This window comes from Haliaeetus leucocephalus, unplaced genomic scaffold (assembly GCF_000737465.1).
Source record: "Haliaeetus leucocephalus isolate CR32 unplaced genomic scaffold, Haliaeetus_leucocephalus-4.0 Scaffold262, whole genome shotgun sequence".
NCBI classification, from domain to species: Eukaryota; Metazoa; Chordata; class Aves; order Accipitriformes; family Accipitridae; genus Haliaeetus; species Haliaeetus leucocephalus.
The window spans coordinates 2,866,862-2,882,820 of NW_010972698.1; the positions used below are offsets into that span (position 1 = coordinate 2,866,862).

The window sequence follows — 15,959 nt, forward strand, 5'->3', positions numbered from 1 at the left end:
GATTCTCTGGTCTTTAAAATGTATTTTCCTAGAAGAAATTTGCTGTTTCCTAATAAAAAGGAAAAAGAATAGCCCTAAAAAAAAGAACACGCCCCCAGCTGACTGCTGAAGCAGCTCTATGACCCTGAGTATGTATTGTGATCAGAGACCGTATATTGCTAAAACTTCTTGATGGAATGAGTTTTAATTTGGTTTACAGAAAGCTTTAGGGGATATGGCTCTCTACAAATTAGACCACAGGAGCTATAAAATGAAGGATGTCCTCCCTAATTAGAAACAGTGGAGCGGTCTGGTGTTCTTCCTAGTTATAGCCTCGTGGGTACTCTCTCACAAGTGAACTCTGGGCAATAGATGCTTCTCTAGTAACTGTTATCTGTCTTCTTACTGGAGTTTATCTGTCATCTAATTTTCTGTCTCCAGTTCTGAATGCGTCTTTCTACAGAGCTGTGGTAAACTCTTAACTGAAGTTTTGAATGGCTGCTGCAAAACAAAAATTCCTATGTTGCTCGGTGATCAGCCACCACTACCAGAGTAGCTTATTTTAAATACTAGGAAATGGTCCTCAACCTCAGGTGAACACAGCAGTCAGTTTAGGGGGTTCCTTTTGCAGCATGCAGCTGTGCCAGCTCTGTTTTCTCACTCCTCTTTGGTTGAAGTTAATGAGAGATCTGAGGAGAGGAATATAGATGGACTGAAATAAATTATACTTTATGCTAATCAAATTTAATTTTCTAGATACATTTTTTAACAAGAAAGCGTTCATCAAACTGGGATCCAGGATTTTGGACAAGAAAATAATACAGTTATTTAACTATGGCTAGAAAAAAAAATTGTGCCTGCAAATCTAATAGTGGGATGTCTTCAGCTTGTCATTTGTGCCAAATGATAAAACCAAATTTCAGCATAACTGCAAAAGAGCATTAGGCATAAATGCACAACAGTAAAAAATCAGCTACAGATGTATTTCCAAACTGCATGTGACTCAAAAGCTGAGCGTGGAGCTGAGCTGGGAAGTATTCTGAGGCTGTGCTTAGGCAGCTGCAATTTGACTTTTTTAATTGTCGGTAAGGGAGGACATCCAGGCTCTTAATTCATCAACATCTTTACATGTAGACTTATATGGAGTAGGACCAATGACTGGTCCAATGAAAGCTTTAATTTACTTGTGACATATTGTTTCCACTAGGATTTGTTGTAGATCAATCTGAGAACAATTACTAGGTGAATAAAAGCGAAAAAAAAAGTCAAGCATTGCTCTGGAATATTAAGTAAAAAATGGAAATTTAAAATCAGTCAAAGTATTTATTTTGCTGCCCAGCGCGAGGTATTACTGATAGGAAAGGGCTGTATTTTTAAGTGTGATTGCTGTTTAGATTTTGCCAGAATATATAACTGAACATGTCTCATGACCGTCTTATTTTTGTGTAGTATTTCATCCTCTGGCTTTGTGGGGGAACTATATGCCAAGAGAACTCACTGGAGACTGAGTGACAGATCAGGCTGTTGTCCCACATTCCCTTTCTACTAAATCACAGTTTTCTTTAGATGGAAGGTGGCTATTGTGAAGCTGTCAAACTGAGGAAAGTTAAATGGGCTGAAGTGAAGGCTCGTGTTAACAATAGCAGCTATCTCTGTCAAATGAAAGCTCAGCAGACAGTTACAAGGCAATTCGGCACTGATGGGTGGTCGATTAAAAACAACAAAAGGCAAGATGAATGAAAGGGGAAAATCCCTATTACTTTGTGGTAGGAGCAAGGGGAAAACCAAAAATAAAATAAAAAGCCCACCTCACCCAACCCCGTAGCAATTCGAACAGACTTGTAGTTAGCATGACCTTCATCATCTCCGATATGGCACAATAAAACTGACAAGATTATTTTCTCTTCAAGCAGTGCTGAGGTATTTTCATTGGCAAAAATCTGGAAAAGTAAAATAAATGCAGAGTTCAAGGCAATTGAAGAATTCTTGAATCTGATAACAGCTGGAACATAGTGCCACCAGGAAAAATAGCTAGGGTTTGTGCTAAAAAAATTATGACTTGATCATTTTTTTACAGTGTCATATCTGAGATTTTGAAGGTTACCCTATAGACAACCAGAAGAGGATTAGAGAGAAATTATCTTTGAGCTCAAGGGAGCACCAATTTAAATTGGATTTGAGATATAACTTTTGCATCACCTTAGGAGATGAAAGGTAGTGTTGTGCCCTGATAGTTACCCAGCTACCTAACCATATGTATCAACTGGATTAGTCTGTAGATTAACAGCTCACGCACCAAGTGCAAGGTGTATCATGCAATTTCCTTTTCATGGGACTCATCCTGTTCCAATTGAACTAACATCAAAACTCAGCAAAAGTGGGAGGGCTTTGCAGCTTGCATGTCAGACATAAGGTAAATGTACACACTTGCTCCTCAGAAGATAATTGTCACTAAGACTTAGACTTGCTACAGCAGGTGTATAAAGTAAGATGAGAAAGTACAAAAGTAGTAGTATAGGAAAAAAGGTACATTATGTCCTTGTAACTATCCTGATAGAAAATCAAGTTTTGAAACCCTAGTGAAATTTGATGGGAGGCAAGCACCTAGACCCACTTAGCTCCTATGAAATTCCCATTCCTTTTCTCACAATTTAAAAGCTAGGAGGCGTTCCATGAAATTCAGAAAGCCAAGAAAAACAAATAGGTTCTTACACAGCATACAATTAGGACTCAGGTTGCTGCCAACAGTGGAGCCAGGGTTCAAAGAGATTCTGAAAAAAGATTGGAATAAAGAATTTGGGAGACATATGTGCTCCATGAGCATAACGAACCAAGTCTCATTCGAGTTATATCAGGAAAAATAATTCAGTACTAACAAATTGTTCCATTGAACAGTCTCATGTGACAAGATGCAGAACTAGATGTACCACAGGCCTGATGCAGTCTGACAATTTTGACATATTCTTATACTATTATTTGTCTTTGTCAAGTCATGACGTCATTAGACTTTATCAATGAAATTAAGTTTAGTCTGCATCACCCCTAGGTTTTGGCCTTTGAAGGAAAGATTGAGTATCCATTTTTCCATTTTATGTACTAATATTCTTGTTTATTTGTCTTATAATAACATTGAGATACTCTAGTCATGGACAAAGTAACCAAGTGCCAGGCCTGGTATAAATGTACAAAAAGAGATGCAAAAAATTGGTGTTCTGGAATGTTTTTAGTAAGGAGGAACATGTTATGAGTTTCAAGGTTTTTTCAATGGTAACATGCATTTCATCTCATAACTAAATGAATTTGGTATGAAAATAATATTAACGTACCTCTCAGAGAGTCAACCATAATGTTCCTCAACAGCTTTGTGCTAAAGGAAGACCAGAGTGGTCTCAAGATGACTTTGGGAGAGAGATGTTAAAGCAGGGAGCTGCTAAAGGAGATCATCTTTCTCCTAATCGTGGAAATGTCAACATGTGTCATGTTCTCACTAGGATCAGAACCATGATAGTGACTTGCAGGGTTTGTCCTCAGTAATTAGGCATAAACAGTGTCTGTGGATATCTCTGCTGTAACCTTTTAAACCAATAACTGAATATTCCTTTCTTGGTTCCTGCCAGCTTCATTATTCTAACATTGGAGAGAACTCTGCAAGCACAAATTAGCAGATAGCTCAAAAGTAACCTGGGCTTCCTAGGGAATATAAAAAATGGAGTGTATTTGTACATGGGGTGTGTGAATGTGGGGAAATGCTAGCTTTTCCAGAGTTACACAGTTTGTGGTGATACTGAAAAAAAATAACCTCTGCAGATTTCAGGCCAAAGTGTGGTTTAACCATGTGGCACAATTTATAGGGTAAACAAACTTTCAGTAAGAGCTAACTATATCAGAAAACTTGTTTTACATGCACAGAAGGCACTGTTAAATTATTTCAGTGCCATAATTCAAAATGCCAAGGAAAATTCTCCTGTATTACAGCCAGTGCAAGATTGGATCTGTAGCCAAGTACATCAACATAAATGTTCAGCTGTCTGGGGAAATACAAGTCTTACACTGTTACTTAGGGGAAAATGTGCACAGACATAGTGGAGCCCCTTATGAAACAATCCTCATTTTGTTAAACAATAGGATCAAATTTTCAATCAGGTTATCAAGCATATTGCATTCTTCAAGCTTGCCAAGCAAAGAGAAGTATCAGCATGAAGACGGATATATTTTTACAGAATTAATGATGTATGAAATCTGGAAGTGGAAACATACATTTTCATTTTATCCTCTAATTTTTCTTTTTACATTATAAGTGAAAGGAAATGCTTGGAAGTATTTGCAGTTACTCATATCTGTTTATCTTAGAGTGATTATCAGAGCAAACAGTGTCAGGCATTGTGTTTGGATCTGAGCCTGAAAAATAGTGCTTGCAGGAGCAAGGATTACTTGCATGAGTCAGTGCTTTCAGGACTGTGCTTGGTACTTGATTTCTATCATGCATATTCAGTGCCTCATAAATCATCCAGATTCAGAAATCATTTAAGTATTTTATTCATTTATCTCCTCTATTTATATTAGTTTTAGTCTTGCTTGGTTTTATCCCCTCTATTTATATTAGTTTGGATTAGTCTGTTTTAACATTTTTAGATTGATCAACAGAATGTTCATTTAAGGATAGAAGTGAACCGTCTTACTGAAGATTCATTTCTCTGCAAAATTTGTATCAGATCTCTGGGACAGGTGTGGAATGTCGATGTAGGATTTTGCAGCTACAGGAGAAGTGGCTTTAAAAACTGATCAGAAATTCAGTGCAGTGAAAATGAAGCTCACCTTCCCCAAGATCGCCTTATCTTTGCTTTCTATGGGGATTTTTGCTGATTGATCAGCCCTGAACTACCTTGTGTACCAGGCACGGTCCAGCAGGACATTTCATAAAGGTGTAATGCCTTTGCAGCATTGAAAACCCCAGTCAGTTCTCTCATGCACGCACAAGCCCCTGGTACTTGCTCATCTTCTCTTTGGCCGACCCCTGCTCTTTATTCACCCTGCACCATCAGCAGGCCAGTACACAGGACTTGCATCCCCTCTTGGAATCCTGCCTTGGTAAGGCACACCCCTGAAAATCTCTCTTTAAGTCAAGCACTAAGCTTAAAGCATTCTTTAAAAATCTGACATGTGACAGATTTCACTTTCTCCATATGAACAAATGCTGTTTCTGAACCTAAAGCTCCCATTCTCCATAGCCTAACATATCACTGAAAACCATGTCATGGCTGCATTGCGTGGCCTGTTCAGTATCTGCCACTGGAAGACCTCCCCCTACTAGTCTTTATTAAACATCTTGAGTCTTCCTTTTGAACAAGTAAATAAATAGTTTACAGTTTTATGAAGTTATTGTTCATTTGCACTGAAATGAAACAGCCAGACCCCTTTATTGGGTGACAGGACACTCATCCCCAACAATTCATTCTTGAGGACAAATTAACCCCAGGGATTCAAAAACCTCTGAACCTGAGATCACTGTCAGAGAGTCTTTGTTGCCATTCCTCCACTCATCTGATTAGTTAGGGTCCACTCGCACGGAACTATTTAAAATATAAGGACATTGGTCACACTACAGCTTTTTTAGAGGCTAGTGTTGTGAAAGAAACTGGCAGGCTTTGCCTTCAGCTTGCTTCTTGCCAAATACTTTTTATTGTTTCTGTGAAGGGATGAGCAGATCGCAGCGGTGCCTGAGCTTTTGAGGATCTCTTGAGTTCATTTTAGGAGTTTCAGGTTTCCTCACATTAGAAAATACTGCAATTTGAGTAAACTTCTTCTAACGGTCAGTTAAAAAATGGGGTTTCTACTAAAGGAAAATCTGCTTTATATCAGGAAGAAGAGACCCTGTCTCTGCTCCTTTCCTATCCCTTCCATTCTTTGTCCAAACGAAGGCTGACACAAGTGCATATTCTACAAAAGCACAGTGAGATACTTGGGTTTAGTTTGCCTTTGGCATTTTCTTCCTACTTTTCTTCCACCTCTGCCTTCTCTTTTCCACTTTCCTGTTACTGCTCTTTACAGGATTTTCATAGAATCACAGAATCATTTCTTTCTGTGTCTTCCCCTGTTCTTTTTGTCCCTGTCTCCTTAACCAAGACATGACCCTAATGGTACCCATGTTTGAGCTGGAAAACTCTGATGAGCCTAATACTAGACAGAAGTAGTTTTTACTAAACAAAATAGTTTTCCCTTTCTATGTGTGCTTAAGCTATGAAAACTGAGTGAAAAACTCCCACGTCGTTATTAGAGTGCTGTGAACCCATAGGAGGTGATGTGTCTGCACTGGAGAAACATTAACTGAGCAGTACCCTTTTGCAGACCTGTGTTTGGTTTCAGGGCATAAACATATATTGGCTATGAATACTGTTCAAAAACTTTGTTAAGGAATGGAGACTATAGAAGGAAATAATTCTCATGTTAATTGTAGTCCAGAGGTTGTTGGGCCTTGTTATGGCTAAGAGATTAAAGTAGGGAATTGATTTGTGAACTGGGGATAAATTGTCCTCTGTTGAATTTTTATTTACTTGACACCCTGTTCCCGGCATCCAAGGTCCAGGCAGCTGCTGTAATTTGCTCACTCAGAGCTTTCTCTGAGATTCTTTTGGCTTTTCAGATCCACCCTTCATTTGCCTTCATTGGCTACTACGAATGTGCCACGGTTGAGAGGGGACGGGCAGACACTAGCCACAACATCACACCCAGCTGGTGTGGAAGGGCTGCAGGTGCCACTGCAACTCATGGGCTGGAACAGACCGGCGCTACTGATGAGATGCCATGCAGCCTTCCGCCATAGCAGGCACCGGACAAGTTTCACCTCCTCATCACCCCACTGCCCAGTTCTGCATAGTCCTGATACTCATGCCGGAGAGGAACAGGGTTCATCTCAGTCCATACTGCCTCTGGGAAGTGCCTCCAGGACTTGGTGTCATTCTTATTGCTAACACTGAAGTGCAGTCTCTCTCCATGGCACTGAACTTCACAGACAGCAGTTCAGAATTAGGGGCAATTAGTTCAAATGGCAGAAAGAGCCATAAAAACGCGTCAGTATAAAGGTTTTCATGAACAAAAAAACTGCTTCCACTCCAGACCAGGTTATTGAAGCTTAAGATTTACCAGACGCAACTCATTTCCAATCTGCAGAAACAAAAGATACGAGATTACTCTATGTAAGGGGAAAACAGTGGACAGAGAAAGATTTGCAAATGTCATGTTGGTACTGACAGCTCATCAAACAGCTCCTGGTAGGACTCACTTTGCTACCAGATTAAAAAAGGAATAAAAGATAAAAGAACATAATCAATGAATAAAATTAATACCCTTCCATATGCACTGTAGAACATTGGATAGATGAGCTAGTCCTATGTTTTTTGTTCCCTGTTGAACAACTCTTTCTGATATATTTTCTGGTATGATTTTTTAAAGTCACCTTTGCAAGTTGCTGTAGAATTATCAATCATTGTTTAACTGTGTGCTAAGTTCCCAAAGCCTTTGTGTGTAAATATGCCAGCTGAAGGCTTGTTTACCAGAGAAAATACTGGTGCTCTGGCTAGGAGACAGTTTTAATCAAATATGGTTGCAGTAAGCAGGTGTTTTTCATGTGGAATGTATTGGAAATGAGTAAGTATCACAGAAATGGCTCTTGGACTATATATCGCTCTTGATAAATAGCAGAACCCAAAATTATATCAGCCATTGCAGTTGATCAAAGGGAAAATAGTAAAAGCTTTGTGCACACTGGCAGAATTTGGCGCACTAAAAAAGGTGGGGTCCTCATTTTTGTTCTTCAAAAGCTTGAAGAATACAAGTTTTACACTGACATTCTTAGAAACTGTTATTAGTCCCTCCCTGTATTTTTCCTGGACCCATACTTTTCTTTGTTCTCATCTCTCTTTTTTCTCTCGTTTTTGCCCCCTTTTTGCTTCAATGATACATCGTTCTCAGGCCTTGCCAAACAGAGAGGTACGTTGTACTGAGGAGTCATTGGACAGTGAGTGAGACACAATCTAACAGAGATGGCACTTTTCTAGACAGAAGGCGTAAACAGTAGTAGTAATGTTATTAAGACAAAAATATCAACTCAGCAGCTTGCAACAAAACGATGCTGCTTTTTTTGACTTTTTAAACTGCCTATCACACTATTAAAATATTTTGACCCAATTCTGCTCCCATTCTATTGGAAGTATTCTTTCGGAGCAGGATTGGACCTCAATATGGATGTGAAGTTATTGGATATGCTACAGTGTTATTCATGCTAAACATACAGAGTTCCATCTACGCTTGTAATATACAGATAAAATTTGGCAGTAGGTTTCTCCCTCCTCCCAAAGTTCTTGTCTCAGCTTTAATGAAAAACAAAATGCCTGTCAACAGAGCAGTAGTTATAATGCACTTAGTAGCAACTTAATATTTTAGTTGCCTTGAAGAGCTTTTTATACATAGAGATTAATGGATGGCTAGATAAAGAAATTCTTCTACTGAAAGAATTAATTTTGCTTAATCCTTTTGAAATTAAGAGATGATACGGAGAGATGAGTAATGAAGTGCACTCTCTGATTGTGAGGTACCTAATAGATAACCACAGGGGTTACTTCTCTCTCACCAGCTGTAATTACACTAATTACTGATATGGTGCCAGGAACACTAAGGCAGGCTGAGTGTGACAACACAAAATGGAGTGTTTCTTAGCAAGCCATCTTTCTCCATCAGCTAGGCCAGAGGGAGGCTGACCGTGTTATAAGGCTAATGCATGCCTTCTCCTGCGGGAGGGAAGAGACCAGGTACCTCTATTGCTCACAGGCTCTTTTGTGGTGAAGACACGAGACTTGACTTCAGTTCTTTCTAAGGGGGGGCAATTTCAGGCCAGAGGCAGAGGACTTGATCTATACCTTAAGCAAATTCGTCCTATTCAGGCCACTGAAACTACTCAAATGAGTAGAAGTTACTCCTGTGAGTAAGTTTGCCAGACTGACCTCATCATTGACAAGAATGTAATGAAAGAAAATGGTGGATGAGGAGAAGGAAAAATTAATAAACTATATTTAAGTATGTGTAAAATTGCTGGAGAAGTGGCCCTGACTATTAATGTAAATGGTGCTTGTAAGTTCCATTTAATCTTCTGAGATTTTCTTTTACCGTAACTCTTACAGTATCTCAGAGGAAATATTTTAAAGATGACTTGCACATTTCAGCAAAAGAATGAATATCGGATTTCAAGATTTATTGATGGGATGTTTTAAAACAAAAGATCTTCTTTTTTCCTTTGGAATTACTCTACCATTTATTTTCATTTCCCCAGGTTTTTTGTCCACTGTATTATGAACTTCTCTGGGGAAATCTATTGTTAGATGTTTTCACACACGTAGGCCCCTTCTTCCCCCTTGATAAATGATAAAATTGTGCTCCAGTGTGTGCAACACATTCTTGAAATACATCTGAATTCCATTATACAGTTTGTCATTTGCATGATACCTTTTGAGTTACCACTCAGAGAAGCCTAATATACTACAGAGAAATGCACTAGGAAAATGAAAAACAAGTTTGGTATAAAGTCCATAGGGTAAACCAGCATAGATTGTGTTGAACTGATGGCCTTATTTCCATGAAAGTTCAGGGGTAGAAAAGGTTGCATCTCAGTGCTATTCACTGTTTGCATGGACAGTGTTCCCTCCACATAGGTATTGCTGCAAGCAAGAATGTAACAAGGGCTTTATAGCTCAGGATAGTAATGTACTACTTTTTTCACCTCAAAGACATTTATTTGATTCCTGCCTGTTCTGGATTTAAGTCTTATTAAGTATCACAAGTGAAATTCGCTATAACAGTCTAAACTCTCTCTTTAATATCGAACAGAATAACTAGTTGTAGCACTTGCTACTCCAGTCTAAATCACACAAACCTCCATTTAAAATTGTCCTTTTGTATCAGTGGAAGGTTGAAGCAGGAGCGAACTCTTTCCTTGGAGAGCACCCACATCCTCTGTATCTTTCTGTACCAGCCACTGCTTCTCTTTATCAGTGCTTTGCTGTGTTTGTTGTGTCACTAGTCACAGTTTCATGGTTACCTTTTCTTTTCAGCCAAATTTAAGCATACATCCTACCCTGCTAATGGGACAGAAGCATGGTTTGCCCATTGAGGTTGCAAGGACAACGTTACAGATTTACAAAAACAAGTGGGCTAAATATTTTGAAAAACAGGAATATTATAAATATATTCCCATTTTACCAGAGACAAACCTGGCAAGAAAAGAGTGGCATGTCTGTATGTCTGGTTAACACCATTGCCTGTGCTCCTTCCTGCAGAAGCAACACTTGTGATATGACCCAGATGGGATACGCATTTTGTACAAACGTGGTTTGACAAGTGAGTTAATTTTCTGAGCAGCTCAGGATGAGGGAATTGCCCAGTATTCCCTTTGCTGTCTCCTTGCAATGCCCTCTTCCCTTTTCTCGATCCATTTCATTCCCACAAGGTTTTTTTTTTTACATCTGAGTGGAGCTCCATTGCAGTGGTGAACTGATCCCAGAGCAAATTAGAAGCGCAGAACCTCATCCTATTTAGGCTGCCTTTTAAGCGCTGCCTCCTTGATGAAGCTGTCTCACCAAACTTATAACATCTTATTATAAACACAGTGTACTGCCATCACAGTCATACACAACCAGAGCAGGAAGAAATGCATATCATTCTCAGAAGTTTGCTGGCAATCTGGACCTTTTTCACTTGTAAAAAGCATTTAAATATGTTATATATGAAACCAAAAAAAGGATGTTGAGCTGTGAAAATACTCCTTTAAGAAGTTCAGTCTTCTATAAAAATACCTGAAATTGAGTTATATTGTGATAGGGCTTTTTCAGGGAAGAGATTATCTCACATCTCCTAATCAAATCCTCACTTGCTCAGTCACAGGATCCCAAACCAGCAGGTCTGGTGTGTACAAAACACCTGCTGAAACTCAACAGTTGGGATGGGCTACAAGTGCATGCAGCTGAGCTTGGTGACACCCCAATAAGTTTCAGCCCAGACCCCGGAGCTGAGCTGGGGTTCTGCTGCCTTTGCTCCTCCCAGCACTGATGGGTGGGAAACCCTATTTCAGTGACCCCAAAAGTCTCATCAAGTCCTAGGTCATTCTTGCTCTGCAGCTTTGGCCTCTCACTATTCATGATTTCTCTGAAGCAGTTAAAAAAATGTGTCTAGACTTTTATTGTAACTGAGTAATTCATGCTGGAACAACTGTTAGGAGTGGCTAGAGGGACTCCATAACTCATTCAAGCTGAACATGGACAGGAAAAGTGTATAAAACAGAGTCTGTCCCACTGCAAAACAGAAGCCATGATAGGACTTGCATAATTTTTTTACATCATCTGTTAAGAGACAGATACAGAGGCATTTCTGATTATGTTTAAACTGGTTTATTATCATGGCATATTTTTTTAATGATATTTTTGGAAACTGTGTGAAGAGTCAAAGAAGTTAAAAATTTAGCTTGCTATGCCAAAATCATAATAAACTGTTATAAAAATATCTCTTTGATTTTGGTCCATCTCATCATCTTCTGAGGCCTGGTACAAGTTGAAGGCTCCTAAAAATAATATTTTGTTGTTACTATTTCTAGTGAGACTTTTACAGAACTCATCCTAATAAAGCCCTCATTCAGCCATTTGTCTAGTTAAATTTGTAAGGTAAGAACAATCTGCTTTGGGAGCCGACTCATCCCTGGAGGAAGTGGGTATTGTAGTCAGTCAATGAGATTGCCCCTACTTACACTACAGATAAATGTGTTGCTTTGTCCCGACGTTTCTGCTTTGCAATAATTTCACATTCCAAATTATAAACATCTGGAAATTGTAGATTATAGTAAATGTGCTGACACATCTTCAACTGTTAGACTAAATGGCATTGCTCTAATAATGAAATAAAAAATCCTACTTAATCCCATTCTTTCCCTAAAGTGGTGTTTTGCATTAGCTATGGATGAAAAGACAAACAAGTACATGTATATTCAATAATAATGTCAGCTGGGTCAGAGAAGAATAGGAAATAAAATGAATTCATAACACCTCTGGAGATAGCTTTCTGATACAGGCAGTTTTCTCTTTGATTTGCCCTCATTGACAGTATTCATTCAAATTGGCCTTCATTAATAGCTGGGCTGATCTTCATAACAAATATACTCTGTAATCTCCAGTCTGGCTGGTTCTGAGGTTAACAATTACATAGAGCAGAATAGATCGTATGCGTATTTACAGGGATCTCTCACTCAAGAGTGCCTAATGTCACGTTCAAACCATCCAGACAGTGTGTGAGAGAGCTGTAGATACAGAGCTCTTCTGTCTCAGGGCTTTGAAGCTGAAATGGGTTACCTCTCTAGATATGATCGTGAAATAGTCACCTTGGATTAAGGTTGCTGGCAATCTTAAAAAGCCCTTATTGGGCTTTGAGTGTGATCAGATGCTACTTGCTTATAAATGAGAGTTAATAGAAACATTAAACAGTACAAGCTACTATGACCCATGTCTTCAGAATATTAAGCACATTTTAAAATTGTGGAAGAACATCTAGTCCTCTGCTTTCTGTAAAATATTACCTCTTTAACCAATATCCTCTGGGAGCAGGTTATTTGAACTCTTCAGCATTCTACTTTCATTTGCACGTACTGTGTATTTTTAATTTATTCCTTCACTTCTCTGGCTACCATATATTTATTGTTGATACCGTACTCAGTTTCTCTTTAATTATTCCATCTGCCAGGAGAGTGTGATGCATTTTAGAAGCTGTGTGGTTTAGTTGTTTAACCTTTGAGTTTTGTAACTGAATGGGATGACATATTCTTCATTTAGCAGAACAGGCTAAGAAGAATTATATACTCCAAGTGATAAGCTTAGAACTGCTAAAGAAATACCAAAATGCAATTTTTTTCCTCTCTCTAGTCGTCTAAACATCCATTAGTCTCTTGAAGGGAACTCATAAATCCTGCAAATTTAGTTTATCTGAAACCAACTCTAACAGTTGTCCTTCCTACTAATCATGTTTTATATCCATTTTATATTTTTCAATATTCAATAAACATGTCTTGCGCTTACTGTACTTGTTAGAAAGTGTCTGCAGTATAGGCTGTATGAGGACAGTTATTAATCAGCCATTTCAGATGGCTGTTTGGTTAGTTTAGTAAGTGTATTCATTTATCTTTTTTATGTTTTCTTCTTTGTTCTTTCCATTTATCCAATATGGAGTTTCCTTTGTCCTTTTTTGGTTTATTTCTACCAGGATATGTCAAAAAAGAATTTAACATTAACAAATGAAAAAAAAAAAAAGATAGCTGGAAAGAAAAAAAAACCCCACCACCCTTTGGGCTTCGTTCATGAAAAGATCCTTTGCATTATGTCCTCTTAGATCTGCATTAAAAAATAATAATAGAGTGCATTATCTACTAGTGCTGCTTTAAAGCAGTGGATAATTTACACATTAAAGTGAGATGTAGGTTTAAAAGTAGGATTGTAGGATTGAATTAGAGTTAAAAGTCAGAATGATATAGTCCTGTATGAAGATGGTCTCAGTTTCCTGGGGGTATTGTCCTTCTGGTGTGTAATGAGACTTGCAGATAACAATCTGGGACCCTGGATAGATGGAGGTACAGCAATACACTGAGAATGGCACAGCAAGTAATGACACTGGGGAAACAAATGAATGTGTCTGCTAGATAAACAACATTAAAAGTTCCTGTTCATCACCAAAGTTCAGGCCTCTAAAGATTAATATTTCCTGAAAAATTCTGTATTGGGTTTGCATGGCAAGGTTTTGGTAGCAGGGAGGCTACAGGGGTGGCTTCTGTGAGAAGCTGCTGGAAGCTTCCCCCATGTCCAACAGAGCCAATGCCAGCCGGCTCCAAGACAGACCCACTGCTGGCCAAGGCCCAGTCCATCAGCAACGGTGGTAGCGCCTTTGGGATAACAGATTTAAGAAGGGAAAAAAGTTGCAGCGGGCACAGAAACGGCAGCCAGAGAGAGTGAGAAGATGTGAGAGAAACAACCCTGCAGACCCCCAGGTCAGTGAAGGAAGGAGGGGGAGGAGATGCTCCAGGCGCCGGAGCAGAGATTCCCCTGCAGCCCGTGGGGAAGACCATGGTGAGGCAGGCTGTCCCCCTGCAGCCCAGGGAGGTCCACGGTGGAGCAGATCTCCACCTGCAGCCCGGGGAGGACCCCATGCTGGAGCAGGGGGATCCCTGACAGAGGCTGTGACCCCGTGGGAAGCCCACGCTGGAGCAGGCTCCTGGCAGGACCTGTGGCCCCGTGGAGAGAGGAGCCCACGCTGGAGCAGGTTTGCTGGCAGGACTTGTGACCCCGCAGGGGACCCACGCTGGAGCAGTCTGTGCCTGAAGGACTGCAGCCACGCTGGAGCAGTTGGTGAAGAGCTGCAGCCCATGGGAAGGACTCACACTGGAAAAGTTTGTGGAGGACTGTCTCCCGTGGGAGGGACCCCACGCTGGAGCAGGGGAAGAGTGTGAGGAGGAAGGAGTGGCAGAGACAACATGTGATGAACTGACTGAAACCCCCATTCCCCGTCCCCCTGTGCCGCTGGCGGGGAGGAGGTAGAGAAATCAGGAGTGAAGTTGAGCTTGGGAAGAAGGGAGGGGTGGGGGAAGGTGTTCTAAGATTTGGTTTTCTTTCTCATTACCCTACTCTGATTTGATTGGTAATAAATTATATTAATTTCCCCAAGTCAAGTCTGTTTTGCCTGTGATGGTAATTGCTGAGTGATCTCCCTGTCCTTATCTCGACTCGTGAGCCTTTCATTGTGTTTTCTCTCCCCTGTCCAGTTGAGAAGTGGGAGTGATAGAGCAGCTTGGTGGGCACCTGGCATCCAGCAAAGGTCAACCCACCACAAATTCTTACTTTTAGAAGATTCTTTATCCATGCTACAGTCTTACTTTTATGGGTACACATATTACAGGGAGGCATCTGCCATTTATCAAGACGTTAATGACTAGTAGTTATGTGTCCAGATACTTTGTAACCACTGAGCTGCCCGACAACAGAGGTCACCGAAAGACAGATGACTTACAAACCAGTTTAAAGATCTCCTTGCACTTTCTCTTTTTAAGAGCACCAGCAGGGCTTCAAACCTTCTGATATTTCCACATTGGGATTATTGTCCCCTCTTTAAAATTCCTTGTATCAGGAAGCTTCCATGATTTACTGGCAGTCTTCAAACAAAAAAAAAAACTTCCTAACAGAACATCCATTGATTGCTACAGTTATTTAAAGGCTAACAATAAAAAATCATAGACTTCAGTCTCCATCAAGGCAGAAAGGAAACAGTAATTGCAATTTGCGAGCCTCCTGCCGTGGGTAAAGGAGCTCAGGTTGGGAGAAAGGAAGCTCGGCAATTTTAGTGGCTGTCACAGCGGGTTTGGGTGAGATGTGCTGATTCATTCATACGACATCTTGTGATAAGAGAATTTGTCAAGGTGAAAAGATGGGTGCGAGGTAGAAGTGTGCCCAAAGGAATTTAAGCTCTGAGGAGGACCACCAGATAAAAGCGTGAATATATGGGAAGCTGTATGGGAGTTATTTGGTGGCTGTTAGTCATGTCTCTAGGTAGACAGACCTCAAAAGGAGAGACCTTTTCTGCAAATATGTAACAGCAAATACCATGGTTTCTTACCCCATATGTTTTGCCATACCCAAGTCTTGGATTAAAAAAAGAGAAGTAATGTAAGTGTTAATACAGTAATATGCATTATTCAACTCTTTCTTCTGCCAAAGGAAAGGAAGGAGGCACTGGGACAGCCACATCTTTTAGGAGTTTCCTTCCCCTTTAACCAAGGGCAGGGAGCAATAATGTGAGATTTCCCTGTTTTTTTTTTAAAAAAAGGACAAATAAAAATGGGGATATTAAATAGCAGATTCCTAGCTTAGAAGGAAAATGTTTGCTCTGCCTTCAGATACTAACAACTGTGA

General features: G+C 39.9%; 1 protein-coding gene across 1 annotated transcript in view; it reads left to right on the forward strand.

Moving 5' to 3' along the window:
• The window catches only part of AFF2 (AF4/FMR2 family, member 2), a 257,496-nt gene that overhangs the window by 147,725 nt on the left and 93,812 nt on the right, over positions 1–15,959 (forward strand). The gene's annotated exons all lie outside the window — the stretch shown is intronic.